Here is a 14,881-nt window from a genome sequence, read left to right as displayed (position 1 = left end):
TGTATATATATATATATAATATATGGAGAATGTTACCACCACTCCCCTGTTTATTCATTTCTGTATGTTGTATCAATTAAAGATGACTATTTGCTGATGGTTTAACGAAGGTAAAACCTCTGCCCCGTGAAGTACTTAGCCCAAGGGGTAAGAGGGATGCGTCCCTCTGCTGGTTTCCCTGGTAACCGATGAGCCCATCTGCTGTCAACTCCCCCTTTAACTGGTAGCCTGCCTATTCCGCCCAGAGAGAAGCATGCTGCTACTGCTGCTGCTGCGTTCTGCCTGCCATCGGCTATCTACAGTGGGATGTCTCTCCAGGACCACTTTGCTTCTGACGTGAAAGATCTCCCATTTATTAAACCATGAATGTCTCTGTCCCTGACTCCGGGCTCTTTCCTTAGCCCTGAGGCTGAGCAAGTACAGGGCTTGCAGGCGTGAGAGGTGCAGCCCAACACCTTCTGCAAGGCAGTTTGCTGGCCAGATTTGATGATTCATTTGTAGGTGTTTCCTAGGCTCATGCATACCTGCCAGGCACTCATGAGACCCTGGGGACACTGAAACAGTTATGTCAACACCGAGATCCTAGAGGAATTCCCGACAGGTGTTCCACTTGAGGGGAGAGGTAATGAGCATGGCCCAGTGCACCTGTGCTAGACATAATCAGCGAGCAGGTGCAGAAGGGAGGGAGGGACATTCACTCACTTCATGAGGCCATCCTTCTCACCACTGCCTCTGAAAAATCCAGGAAAGGAAGGGACAAAATGCCCTCAGAAGGTAAATGGCCTGTACACTGAAAACTACAAACCACTGCTGAAAGAATTAAACAAGGAACAAATCATTGAAATGACATATCATATTAATAGACTGGAGACTTATTATAGTTGACATTTCTACACTACCCAAAGGTAAATATAAATTCATTGTAATACCTATCAAAATCCCAATGTCATTTTCAAAGAAATAGAAAAAAAAAAGATCCTAAAATACATATGGAATCACTAAGGACTCCAAACAGACAAAACAATCCTGAGACCAAAGAACATAGATGGAGGCTTCCCACTTCCTGACATCAAAACACATTACAAAGCCACAGGAATCAAAACTGTACAGTACGGACATAGAAACAGATACATAGGCCTAAAGACCAGAATAAATAACCACCAGGAAAACTCATAGATACATGGCCAAATGAAATTCACCAAGCTTCTAAGACAACAAATAGGGAAAGTATAGTTTTTTCAACAGTCAATAGGATGAAAATATAACTTACAGAAAGATTATAAACATATAATAGAAAAGGAGCAAATGTCCAAAACATATAAGAAAAACAATACAAATCAAATGAAAACTAAGTTAAAAAATTAAAAAGGGTAAATAAATGGGTTAAGAAATGTGCAAAGACTTAAATAAGATATTTCCTGAAAAAGACATACAAATGGCTAACAAATATAGGAAAAATTTCACAACCTCACTAATCATCAGGGCAATGCAAATGAACACCTCACACTTGCTAGGCTGTGTATTATAAAGAAAAAAATTAACAGCTTAAGGCTAAGATGTAGGGAATTGGAAACTTTGTACACTGCTGGTGTGAATGTAAAATGGTGCAGCTCTTATGAAAAAGAGTACGGGGGTTCCTTATAAATTTATAAACAGAAATATCATATGATTCAGCAATCACAGTTCTGGGTATATATCCAAAGGAAATTAAATCAGTATCACAATGAGATGAACTTAGGTTCATTGCAGCATTCTCCACAATAGCCTAGATATGCAACCAACTTCACAAAACAAGTAAGGGTCCTGTGCCTGAGCTAACCTTAGATACTTCAAAACAACTCTGTAAGTCTCTTAGCCCCTTAGAGAGGATTAAAGCAATATTAGTGTTAAAAGTAACTTGTCCTAATTCCCTTAGTGTGGAATACTGAAAGAAAAGTTCTACAGCAGGGGAAGCCTCATAAACACACAGCACCTGCCAGGGTTTACCCCAGACTTGGAAGAACTGGGAAGGATAAGACCAAGGCAGGCCTGAGGTAAGGTGAGTGGGTAGGCAGGACTGGGGTGTGGGGAGCAGGGGCAGGGCTGTCCGGATGGAGCAGTGTGTTGTAAGAAGAGCAGTGACCCTGGGTCCTGCTGCCTGAGTCTCTTTCCTGGGCCTGGTGAATTCCAGGAGACCAGGTTAGCAGGTCTGTGAGAGCCAGTGTGTGAAGCGAGCCCAGCAGCCACTTCACAGAGTCCTCTAGAATTCCTGCCAGGCATGAAGGGTCTTTAGGATCAGCTGGACGTGGAGCCCTCTCAAATGGAAGCATGTCTGCACATCAGCGTTGGGAGGTGCTGAGGCTGAAATGAGGAGACTGAGCACATGCATTGATCCCAAAGTATGTGTTCTGTGACTCATACACCTCTGGGAGAGCGCTTTCCATGAGGAATAAACAGTGAGGACAAAAGTAACATGAAGCTACAAGTCCTGAAAGTGTTGACGGAGAGAGTTCAAGTCTCATCCACCACCTGACACTCACTGTAAGAACTTGTTCTCTAGTGTCAAGTGACTATGAGAGTTTTGTTCCCACTAGGATATGGCCATCATACGTGAATGTGAAAAGGAAACCAAAATCCTGGTGCAAAATACTCTGCAGGTACAAAACAGAAACGAACCTTTCATCTTTGGCAGTGAAAAAGCAATGAAAGAGTAATCTTGTGAGAAAGAAAATTTCTGAATGGCAAAGCAAGAAAAGATGACTATAAGCACAGTACAGTCAAAGGACATGGACACAATAACTCTATTATATCATTAAAATTTGGAAAGAGCAAATCAGAATCCTACACATATTTCCTTCTTCCTGATTTCATATTCACCTTCCTTAGTTTCTAAAGAACCGGGTGGAACCCTAGTGTTCTAGGAATTGTCTCCCTTTAGATCCTACCTGAGAGTTGTTCGCTATGTGAATCGTCATCAGCATCAGTGCTATGTATGCTCTCCAAGATCCATTCTGTACAAACACAACCATGAGCATAAAGTTATTATACAAGTTGACCCACCCATTTCTCCTACTCGACTTGCTGGCTCACAAGGCATCACCCTGGTCTTCCCTCCAGGTTCTCAGACCTCCCCTGTGCTCTGTGCAGACAGAGTCCTTCAATAAGATATTGATCACAGTTGAAAATTTCAAATGAGGGAGAGATGCTGAGAAAATCACCTTTCGACCCCTCACTTCTATAAACCCATTTATAGCTTTCACCGTCAACCTTACCAACCTGAAATTCCAGACGGTACAGACACACTTCATACATGGCTAGTGTGACCAAGGAATTGTGTGTTTTTTGCGTTTTTTAATAGAATGAGTTAAGTCTTGTTTGAACTAAATTAATTATAAATAGACACATTTGGTTAGTGGCTACCACACTGGAAAGCTCAGCTCTAAGAAATCCAAAGATGAGAAAGAGGCAACCAACCACCCTTCCCATGGTTATTCTTTACTGCAGAAAATTTGATGGCCTGGCCTGATCATACGTATGTAGGTATATCTTGGGCTCTTGGACCCACGCCAGGCATTGGGAGAATCCTGGGGGACACTAAAATAGTACAGTCAACACTCAGATCCAAGAGGAATTCCCAGCAAGGGGCCCACTTGTAGACAGAGGTGAAGGGCATGGCCCAGTACACCTGTATTAGATATAACCAGAGAGTACGTGCAGGGGGAGGGAGGGATTTCACTCTCTCCATGAGTCCATCCTTCTCAATCCTGACTTTAGAAGACCTGAGGAAGGCAGGGGAAAAGGCCCCGTAGGAGGTGAAAAATTTGTATACTGAAAACTACAGGATATTACTGAAAAAAATTAAGGAAGAGACAAGTAATTGGAATGACATACCATGTTCATAGACTGGAGTATTAAATACTGTTGGAATTTCTATACTACATAAAGGGATGTACACATATATCACAACAACCCACAAAATTCCATGTCATTATTATAGAAGTGGACAGAATCCTAAAATACATATGGAAACCCCCAAGTAGATAAAAGAATCTTGAGAGCAAAGAGCAATGATGGAGATTAACACCTCTTGAACTCAAAACACATAACAATGCCAGAGTAGTCAAAACAGTCTGCTACTGGCATCAAGACAGTGAGATTGACCAATGAAATATAATAGAGAGACCCCAAATAAACGCACATATATATGGCCAACTGATCTTTGCCAAGGTTCTAAGATTACCAAGTGAAGAAAGGATAGTCTCTTCAACAATCAACAGAATGAAAAGGCAACCTATAGGATGGGAGGAAAAATGTGTAAACCTTGTATCTGAATAAGAGACCAATATCCAGAATATATAAGAAACTACTACAAGTCAATTTCAGAAAAACAGCGGGCAAATAACTGAGTTTAAAAATGGGTAAAAAGCTTCACTAGACATTTCTCCATAAAGACATACAAGTGGTCAATCTACATATGAAAATTTGCTCAACCTCGCTAAGCATCACGGAAATGGAAATCAAGCCACAAGGAGATATCACTCACACCTGTTAGGATGTGTATTATAAAAAGATAATTAGGGCTTCCCTGGTGGCACAGTGGTTGAGATTCCCCCACCGATGCAGGGGACACATGTTCGTGCCCAGGTCTGGGAGGATCCCACATGCCGCTGAGCAGCTTGTCCCATGAGCCATGGCCGCTGAGCCTGTGTGTTTGGAGCCTGAGCTCCACAACGGGAGAGCCCACAACAATGAGAGACACATGTACGGCAAAAAAAAAAAAAAAAAAAAAAAAGAAAGAAAATTAATGGATGCTGGGAAAGATGTGAAGAAGTGGAACTTCTGTACCCTGTTTTGTACCATGTAGTAATGTAAAATCGTGTAGCCATTATGGAAAACAGAATGGAGGTCCCCTAAAAATTATTAAGAGAACTCTCATAAAATCCAGCAATCACTCATTTAGGTTTATATACAAAGGAGATAAAACAAGAATGTCCAAGAGATATCTACAATCTCATGTCCATGGCAGCATTATACACAATACACAACATAGAAAAACTGCCTAGTGTCCATGGGAAGATGAATTAATAAAGAAAATGTTGTGTATACATACAGTGGAATGTCATTCAGTCTATGAAAAAGGAGGAAATCCTGCCATTTGCAGCAACACGAAAGAACTTGGAGGACATTTGTAAGAGCGATATAAGCCAGTCACATAAGGTCAAAAACTGAAAGAAAACTCCTAGAAGCAGAGGGTAGAAGGGTGGTTCCAAGAGCTGGCAGGAGGTTGACATGGGGAGTCTCTGTTCAATGGTTAGAATGTGTTATTTCAAAATGGAAAAGTTCTAGACACATGCTGTACAACAAGGTACATGTAGTCAACAGGACTGCCTGGACATTTCAAAACTTGTTAAGAAGTTGGATTTCATCGTATGTGTCCTTTTACAACAATAAAATACACATATGTAAAATAAATACAAAGTGAAAAAAGGGGAAAAAAGAAGAAAAATAAGGAGAGGGAAAGAAGGAAGCAGGAAGGGTCTCGAATATACACAGGTATCAGGAGATAATGGGAGAGAAGCTCCTCTCCCCAGGCTTTAAAGAAGACATCTCTCCAGAGTTCACTCCAGCAAGAGGGGGCTGTCCTTTCTCTTCCCCATCCAAGCAGAAGTGCCAATAGCATCCTAAGTGTGGCCCAGGCTGTGCTCAGGTGTACACTTTTCCTTGATCTCTAAACCAACCACACCTGACTCCCCATGACTCAGGTGTCCTTAATGTATCTCCTTCCACTTCTCTAAAGCATTTCCCTCTTCAAGTGCAGCCCGAGGCGCCAATCCTGTCCTCACACGTGGGGTCCACTGGGCGGGTCTCTGAGTTCTTAAGAGCCTCCCTGTGAGTAGCAGGCACTGAATTGCACACCAGGGTTCCCCTCAGCACCATCAGGAAACTACGACCTAGGGATTGAGGATTTCTAGAAAAACTTTACTCATACACAGTCTCTTGGGTAAACAAGTGACATTTTACAATCAAGCATTTTCAGTATTTTCTTTGGTGGGGAAAATATTGACACATATACGGCAATCATATTCTATTAAAGTATGTATTTCTCAAAGGACTCACTATCGAAAAAAATTTTTTAAGTATAACTTTCCATGTTTTAATTGACTTTACTCCCAGACTTGTTTGCTTCCAAAAGCCTTCAGAAAATACCAAGAACCTACATCATCTGGCAGTTTGCACAGCAACATGAGTGGAGATCCTCTTGTCACACTGCTTGATTTCTCTGTCCCACCTTGCAAAGCACAACCTCCTGTCCGCCCTCCTGGGAAGGGAGCCAGTGCCCACCCAGAGCTCAATCCCTGGGGTAGATCTCTTGGTTCTGTCTTCACTGTATGCAGTGTTTCTTGCCCAGCACACAGAAACACGGCCGGCACAAGTGATGGAAGACAGACTTTCTACAGGAGAAGGACATTTCGTTTCCTTAGCACAGAATCCGATAGTGAAGATTAGCCTCAAAGGAGAAAGGTGGAGTGAATTTCCTCCATCTACTCCTGGAGGCTCCTTCTTTCTCGGATTCCTCCAGAACTGGGTGTGGCATGTCGGTACAAGCATGGGCTCCCTGCAAAAAGAAGGAGGCCTGCCTAGCACTAGCTGCTTCAGGTAAGGGGGGAGGACTCATCCCGAGGCTCTAATAGGAAACAGTTAGAATGAGGGAAGTGGCAGAGAGATGTATCATAACCATTCAGAATGCTATGAGACGTACTAAGAGATGAGATTTCTTATTAAATGAAGTTGTAATTGGCCCAGTAGTAGGCATGCTGAAACCCAGTTTTCTTCACTAAGAATCCAGCCATGTAGCAACTAAACCCGTGCACCACAACTACTAAGCTTGTGCTCTAGACCCTGAAAATCACAACTACTGAGCCCACGTGACACAACTTTTGAAGCCCATGCACCTAGAGCCCGTGGTCTGGAACAACAGTAGCCACCGAAATGAGAAGCCCACGCAGTGCAACGAAGACACAACACAGCCAAAAGAAAAAAAAAAGTATCCAGTAAACATTTGCCTGGGTGGTGATAGGATTTGTTTTCCAGGTGAAATGAGGCTCTCTCGGTATAAAATCAATGCACACCCTGAAAGTGTACAGTTTATTTACTTTTATATCCATACTTATTCATGATGCAGAGTTGATGGGAATATTTTTAAGAAAGTTGGCACCAGTAACAGTGATGTTTATGGGAACATAAATCAAGGGAAACACAACACAAAATGTTCACATACACACAGAATTATACCAGTCATTTCACATACAGACACACCGTGTCTCATGCACAAAAACTTACACCACCTAACCGTAATACAGCTTCTTCCTGGGACTATAGTAATTGGTCACATTACTTGTAAATCTCTTTCTATCACCAGGTCCCCTACTCTCATTCCCAGCACAAATTTGGAATCAGTTTGCCCTCTACAATAAAACCAGCAAGAATGTCCCACTTTCTCATCTTCAAAGTTCTTCCTCCCCAAGTGACTGATTCCAGAATACATACCGTTTTCACGTTCTGTGAAGGCCACCTGCAACTACAGAAGAGAAAACACTATGAGAATAAGATCACAGTGATGCTCAGGTCTTTTGTTCATTTGCTGACAGTAGAAAACCTGATAAGAAACAGTGGTCCAGGGAACCCAGCAAGGGTTATCAGAGCAAACCTACTCAGGCTGAAAGCCAAGAACTTTGCTGGGAGGATGGTACTTCCAAGTTCATTTAGGTGGGAAATTACAGAATGCTTTTCCTAGAGGAAAAATCGCTCCAGGAGAGAGAGCTCCATACTCTGCAGGCTGTAATGGATGCTGTCAATTGTAATGTCCTGTGGAATCAGGCACCATGAGTTGGTTATAGACTCTCACTCCACATTCTCCCAACCAAGGGAATTGTATGTATCTGGAAGGAATACCCTCAAATATTCATAACTTAAATCTACTGAAAGATAAATAAAGCAATATTTCTATCTCAGACCAGAAAAAATCCAGCTTACCTTGATGATCCCCGGAGGCTTTTCTTCTATCCTATCACGGTGCATGTCAACCGCCACATCATCAGGGAGAGCTGGAGGGACACAGAGTAACTGTCAGGACACTGGTGATGCTGCTCAGCAATTACTCAGGGGCTTTCTTCTCGATAAGGACATGGGGTGGTGTGTATGGATGTGGGAGGTTAGTAAGTGTGGGCTGAGCTGGTGTTGGGCCATCCTCTTTGGGGGACGAAGGAAGGTAAAGGACAAGAGGAAGGAAATGAAAACAGACCTTTGGCTTTCTAGCTAAGGGGAGCCTCATCAGAAGGGAAGGGTCGATCTAAAAAATGGTAAACACTAAAATGCATGCTCTGTTTCAATGACACAGACCCATGACCCATCCTGCCTCTTTTGAGCTTCTGCTAAATTGCCACTGTCTCTTGATTTTTCCCAGATCACTCTTTCTCCAGCATCCACAATTCCAGCAACTGCATTTATCATGACTTCTGTTGTATGATATTCTAAACTTGGTTAACAGCAACCTCTATTAAAGGACTGAATTCAATCCTAGACAAAATATGCTATATTTATTCACTAATCACTTGTCTTAAAGAAAATCAAATACACAAGATTTGACAAAACTGAAATCCTACCATTTAGATATAGCCACTATCAATCGTATCATATTTTTCTCCAAGTCTTTGTTTTCTATACAATGTATGTATGCCCACTGAGTCAGGGGCTGTCCATACTCTAGGGAGCTGTTCCATAAGTGGGACACTTCGTTATGAAGAGGGAGCCCAGACTGAGCACAGCCTGTCTCTAACCGAGCTGTGCAGGAGAAGTGTAGAGGCTAACAGTCAGGTTCCACTTTGAGTCCTTGGGTGTGGGCTACAGGAATTGACCAATGGTATGGCTTATGGTAATGTTATCCAATACAATAAATAGCTCTCTGATTCTTATCTGCTTTTGGCCTTGTTTAAGCAATCACACCAGCACTGACAGATATGACCTGTACTGTATACATGGGGTCTCACACCTCTCAGAAGCTGGGAGCTGACCAGGAGAATGCAGGTCTTGTGGTGAATTTCACATTAATGACTGTGCCAAAGTCAACTGATAAGTCCACCCATAGCTGCCCTGGATTCTGTGATCATTAAGGCCACCTGATGGGCAAGGTCTGGACCTTTGGAGATGCTAGGACTTCCAGCCAAGGATACGGATGCAGGGACTCCATTGCTCCATGACTGAGGAACCCTTGGCTGAGTGGTAAGTGCAGGTCAGGGATCCAGAGCATCCATACTGGGAACCACCCCTGGGTTCTCAGTTTGGCTTTTCCACCTAGGAGGTCAAGAGCTGAGAACATTTATCTCTGCACCATGTCCTTCTGAGGAAAAGGTATATTAACCAACTCTGGGCAACAGCTTTGTTGAGGGAAGAACATGCAACCAACTTCACAAAACAAGTAAGGGTCCTGTGCCTCAGCTAACCTTAGGTACTTCAAAACAACTCCCTAAGTCTCTTAGCCCCTTAGAGAGGATGAAAGCAATATTAGAGTTAAAAGTAACTTGTCCCAATTCCCTTATTCTGGAATCCTGAAACAAAATTCTACAGCGGAGGAAGCCTCATAAACACACAGCACCTGCCATGGTTTACCCCAGCCTTGGAAGAACTGGGAAGGATAAGACCAAGGCAGGCCTGAGGAAAGGTCAGAGGGTAGGCAGAACTGGGGTGTGGGGAGCAAGGGCAGGGCTGTCTGGAAGGAGCAGTGGGTTGTAAGAAGGGCAGTGACCCTGGGTCCTGCTGCCCTGAGTCTCTGTCCGGGGCCTGGTCAACCCCAGGAGACCAGGTCAGCAGGGCGGTGAAAGAAAGTGTGTGAAATAGCCCAGCAGCCCCTTCACACAGCCCTCTACAATTCCTGCCGGCCATGAAGGGTCTTTAGGGGCAGCTGGATGTGGACCCCTCTCAAATGGAAGCATGTCAGCACACCAGCCTTGGGGAAATGGAGAGGCTGAGATGATCTCAAGGAGACTGAGCACATACAGTGATCCCAGAGCATGTGTTCTGTGACTCATCCATCTCTGGGACTGTCCTTTACAAGAGGAACAAACAGTGAGGACAAAACATGAGGTGAAGCCACAAGTCCTGAAAGTGCAGAGGGAGACAGTTCACTTCTCATCCACCACCTCACCCTTTCTAGAAGAACTTGGTCTCAAGTTTCAAGGGCCCATGAGAGTTTTGACCCACAGGTTCTGTCCATCATAGGTCAATATGCAAAAGAAAACAAAGTCTCCTGTGCACAATACCCTAGATGTGCTAACCAGAAAACAAACTTCCATATTAGGCAGTGACATGCACAAGAAAGAGCAGCTCATGTGCAAAAGATCATTTTTGATGAGCAAATCAAGAAAAGGTGATTATAGAGCACAGTCACGTCTAAGGACACAATTGCTTTCTATTGTATCATTAAAATATGAAAAAAACAAGTCAGAACTCTACACATTTTTTATTCTTCTTTCTGATTTCATATCCACCTTCCTCAGTCCCCAAAGCAGGAGATATAACCGTAAAGTTCCAGGAACCTTCTGCCATTAGATCCTACCTAAGTGTTGCTCCTACCTGTATCCTTTTCCTTATCACGGCCACAAATGCTATCCAGAGTCGATTCTGTAGAAACACGAACATGAATTTACAAGTCTTATGGATACATTTAAAATGTGACTAATGTGACTGAGTAATTGGATATTTTATTTGTTCTATTTTAATACAATGAGTTAATCATTAATTGAATTGAATAAATTATAGCAGGCACATCTAGCTAGTGGCTACCACACTATAATACACATTCCTCTCTCTCTCTCTCTCCATATATATATATATACCCATTCAAGATGGCTGTTTGCTGATGGTTTACCAAAGGAAAACCTCTGCCCCGTGAAGTACTTAGCCCAAGGGGTAAGAGGGATGCGTCCCTCTGCTGGTTTCCCTGGTAACCGATGAGCCCATCTGCTGTCAACTCCCCCTTTAACTGGTAGCCTGCCTATTCCGCCCAGAGAGAAGCATGCTGCTACTGCTGCTGCTGCGTTCTGCCTGCCATCGGCTATCTACAGTGGGATGTCTCTCCAGCACTACATTGCTTCTGACGTGAAAGATCTCCCATCTATTAAACCATGAATGTCTCTGTCCCTGACTCAAGGCTCTTTTCTTAGCCCTGAGGCTGAGCATGTACAGGGCTTGCAGGTGTGAGAGGTGCAGCCCAACACCTTCTGCACGGCAGTTTGCTGGCTAGATTTGATGATTCATTTGTAGGTGTTTCCTAGGCTCATGCACACTTGCCAGACACTCATGAGACCTTGGGGACACTGAAACAGTAATGTCAACACCCAGATCCTAGAGGAATTCCCGACAGGTGTTCCACTTGGGGAGAGAGGTAATGAGCATGGCCAAGTGCACCTGTGCTAGACATGATCAGTGAGCAGGTGCAGAAGGGAGGGAGGGACATTCACTCACTTCATGAGGCCATCCTTCTCACTCCTGCCTCTGAAAAATCCAGGGAAGGAAGGGACAAAATGCCCTTAGAAGGTAAATGGCCTGTACACTGAAAACTACAAACCACTGCTGAAAGAATTTAACAAGGAACAAATTATTGAAATAGCATATCATATTCATAGACTGGAGAATTATTATTGTTGACATTTCTACACTACCGAAAGGTAAGTATAAATTCATTGTAATACATATCAAAATCCCAATGTCATTTTCAAAGAAATAGAAAAAAAAAAGATCCTAAAATATATATGGAAACACTAAGGAGTCCAAACAGACAAAACAATCCTGAGAACAAAGAACATAGATGGAGGCTTCTCACTTCCTGTCTTCAAAACACATTACAAAGCCACAGGAATCAAAACTGTATGGTACTGACATAGAAACAGATACATAGGCCTAAAGACCAGAATAAATAAACCCGAAGAAAACTCATAGATACATGGCCAAATGAAATTCACCAAGCTTCTTAGACAACAAATAGGGAAAGTATAGTTTTCTCAACAGTCAATAGGATGATAATATAACTTACAGAAAGATTACAAACATATATCAGAAAAGGAGTTAATGTCCAAAACATGTAAGAAAAACACTACAACTCAAATGCAAACTAAGTTAAAAAATTAAAAACGGTAAATAAATGGGTTAAGAAATATGCAAAGACTTAAATAAGACATTTCCTGAAAAAGACATACAAATGGCTAACAAATATAGGAAAATGTTCTCAACCTCACTAATCATCAGGGCAATGCAAATGAACACCTCACAGCTGTTAGGCTGTGTATTATAAAGAAAATAATTAACAGTTTAAGGCCAAGATGTGGGGAATTGGAAACTTTGTACACTGCTGGTGGGAAGGTAAAATGGTGCCGCTATTATGAAAAAGAGTATGGGGGTTCCTTATAAAATTATAAACAGAAATATCATATGATTCAGCAATCACAGTTCTGGGTATATAGCCAAAGGAAATTAAATCAGTATCACAATGAGATGAACTTAGGTTCATTGCAGCATTCTCCAAAATAGCCTGGATATGCAACGAACTTCACAAAAGAAGCAAGTGTCCTGTGCCTCAGCTAACCTTAGGTACTTCAAAACAACTCCGTAAGTCTCTTAGCCCCTTAGAGAGGATGAAAGCAATATTAGAGTTAAAAGTAATTTGAACCAATTCCCTTAATCTGGAATACTGAAACAAAAGTTCTACAGCAGGGTAAGCCTCATAAACTCACAGCACCTGCCAGGGTTTACCCCAGCCTTGGAAGAACTGGGAAGGATAAGACCAAGGCAGGCCTGAGGAAAGGTCCGAGGGCAGGCAGGACTGGAGTGTGGGGAGCAGGGGCAGGGCTGGCCGGATGGAGCTTGGGTTGTAAGAAGAGCAGTGACCCTGGGTCGTGCTGCCCTGAGTCTCTGTCCTGGGCCTGGTGAATTCCAGGAGACCAGGTTAGCAGGGCTGTGAGAGCCAGTGTGTGAAGCGAGCCCAGCAGCCCCTTCACACAGTCTTCTACAATTCCTACTGGCCATGAAGGGTCTTTAGGGGCAGCTGGACATGGAGCCCTCTCAAATGGAAGCATCTCAGCACATCAGGCTTGGGAGGTGCTGAGGCTGAAATGAGGAGACTGAGCACATGCAGTGATCCCAAAGCATGTGTTCTGTGACTCATCCACCTCTGGGAGCACGCTTTCCATGAGGAATAAACAGTGAGGACAAAAGTAACATGAAGCTACATGTCCTGAAAATGTAGAGGGAGAGAGTTGAACTCTCATCCACCACCTGACACTCACTATAAGAACTTTTTCTACAGTGTCAAGTGACTATGAGAGTTTTGTTCCCACTAGGATATGGCCATTATACGTGAATGTAAAAAGGAAACCAAAATCCCTGGTGCAAAATACCCTCCAGGTACCAAACAGAAACGAACCTTGCATCTTTGGCAGAGAAAAAGCAATGAAAGAGTAGTCTTGTGAAAAAGAAAATTTGTGAATGGCAAAGCAAGAAAAGATGACTATAAGCACAGTACAGTCAAAGGACATGGACACAATAACTCTATTATATCATTAAAATTTGGAAAGAGCAAATCAGAATTCTTCACATATTTCCCTCTTCTTCCTGATTTCATATTCAACTTCCTTAGTTTCTAAAGAACCGCGTGGAACCAAAGTGTTCTAGGAATTGTCTCCCTTTAGATCCTACCTGAGAGTTGTTCGCTATGTGAATCGTCATCAGCATCACTGCTATATATGCTCTCCATGATCCATTCTGTACAAACACAACATGAGCATAAAATTATTATACAAGTTGACCCACCCATTTCTCCTACTCGACTGGTTGGCTCACAGAGCATCACACTGGTCTTCCCTCCAGGTTCTCAGACCTCCCCTGTGCTCTGTGCAGACAGAGTCCTTCAATAAGATATTGATCACAGTTGAAAATTTCGAATGAGGAGGAGGTACTGAGATAATCACCTTTCGACCCCTTACTTCTATACACCCATTTATAGCTTTCACCGTCAACCTTACCAACCTGAAATTCCAGATGTTATAGACACACTTCATACATGGCTAGTGTGACCAAGCAATTGTGTGTTTTTTGCATTTTTTAATAGAATGAGTTAAGTCTTGTTGGAACTAAATTAATTATAAATAGACACATTTGGTTAGTGGCAACCACACTGGAAAGCTCAGTTCTAAGAAATCCAAAGATGAGAAAGAGGCAACCAGCCACCCTTCCCATGGTTGTTCTTTACTGCATAAAATTTGATGGCCTGATCTGATCATTCGTATGGAGGTATATCTCGGGCTCTTGAACACAAGACAGACACTGGGAGAGTCCGTGTGGACACTGAAATAGTACAGTCAACACTCAGATCCAAGAGGAATTCCAAGCCAGGGGCCCACTTGTAGACAGAGGTGAAGGGCATGGCCCACTACACCTGTATTAGACATAATCAGAGAGTAGGTGCAGGGGGAGGGAGGGATTTCAATCTCTCCATGAGTCCATCCTTCTCAATCCAGACTCTAGAAGACCTGAGGAAGACAGTGAAAAAGACCCCGTAGGAGGTAAATAATTTGTCTACTGAAAACTACAGGACATTGCTGAAAAAAATTAAAGAAGAGACAAGTAATTGGAATGACATACCATATTCATAGACTGGATTATTAAACACTGTTGGCATTTCTATACTACATAAAGTGATGTACACATATATCGCAACAACCCACAAAATTCAATGTCATTATTATAGAAATGGACAGAATCCTAAAATACATATGGAACCTCCCCAAGTAAATAAAACAATATTGAGAGCAAAGAGCAATGATGGAGATTAACACTTCCTGAACTCAAAACA

Source organism: Mesoplodon bidens, assembly GCF_964165515.1.
Source record: "Mesoplodon bidens genome assembly, contig: HAP1_SCAFFOLD_342, whole genome shotgun sequence".
NCBI lineage: Eukaryota > Metazoa > Chordata > Mammalia > Artiodactyla > Ziphiidae > Mesoplodon > Mesoplodon bidens.
Note: the sequence above shows the minus strand (reverse complement) of the source record.